Consider the following 1,380-nt stretch of genomic DNA (forward strand, 5'->3'; position numbering starts at 1 on the left):
AATTTTTTTTTTTTTTTTTTTTTTTTTTTTTTTTTTTTTTTTATTTTTTTTTTTTTTTTTTTTTTTTTTTTTTTTTTTTTTACATTCCTACGCTGGCAAAAGAATGTAATATAGAAAACATTTTTAAAAGTTGTTATATATATATATATATATATATATATATTTATTTATTTATTTATTAATCTACATTTTTAATAAGACATTTCGTTAAAATACAAAAGTTCTATTTGAAATGCAGATATATAAATATTATATTTTTGAAATATTCGCAGGTTTGTTTTACATATTTTTACCTTTTGAATATTCTATATCTACAATAAAATAAGGAAATATTTAATTATGTAATACTTTTTTTGTAAGAAAAAAAAAATAATAATAAAATGAGTACGTGAAAAATTAGCTCATTTTAGGATTATGTGTACCGTATTCCATTTTATTAATATTATACATAATTGTATTTTAAGTAAATGATTATAAAAGTAGGTGCTACAAAAAATACACATATATATATATATATATATATATATATATATATATATATAGTTTAATAATTCACGTATAATATAATAAATAGGAAGTGAACTATATTTGATATTTAGATAAAAGTGACTTTAAAGCATATGTTATTTAACAACAGTATAGATGAAATATATAAAGAATAATATATTTTTTCATAAGTGTTATTGATAAGTGACAGATTTTTTTTTTTTTTTCTTTCTATGATATTTATGTGGAACACAAATTTTTACAAATCCTTTGATTACCTTTTTTTTTTAGTACTTTATTATTTTCGTCTTCTTTTATTTTTTATTAGAATTAGTGTTCTTTACAGAAACGGGTGACAGAAAATATATATGAATTTAAATACAACCCAAATATATTATTGCATTTTGTACGGTATATTAAAAATAAAATTATTTTTGATAGATAAAAGAAAATATAAAAAAAAAAAAAGAAGGGATAAAATAAGGAGTTACAAAGTTGTTTATGTATATTTTTTTTAATTTACGTTTAACTAGTAATAATATTAATTATTATAATAGAAATAATATATATATATATATATATATATATATATATATATAAATATGTATATATAATTGTTAAAGAAGCGTTGTATTTATAAATACATTATATATATATATATATATATTAAATGTTAAGGTTTTTATTTATATACATTTTATTTTATTCACCCATTAAAATAATAATATACATATATATATATATATATATATATATGTTTCATTATTATTTATATAAAGATGATTTTTCTTAAATGCTAATATTTTACTTCATTTTATAATTATTTTATTTTTCACATTTAACAAAAAAAAAAAAAAAAAGAAAATTTATCAATATTGCGTTGGGAACTATTTT

This window comes from Plasmodium reichenowi, chromosome 3, assembly GCF_001601855.1.
Source record: "Plasmodium reichenowi strain SY57 chromosome 3, whole genome shotgun sequence".
NCBI lineage: Eukaryota > Apicomplexa > Aconoidasida > Haemosporida > Plasmodiidae > Plasmodium > Plasmodium reichenowi.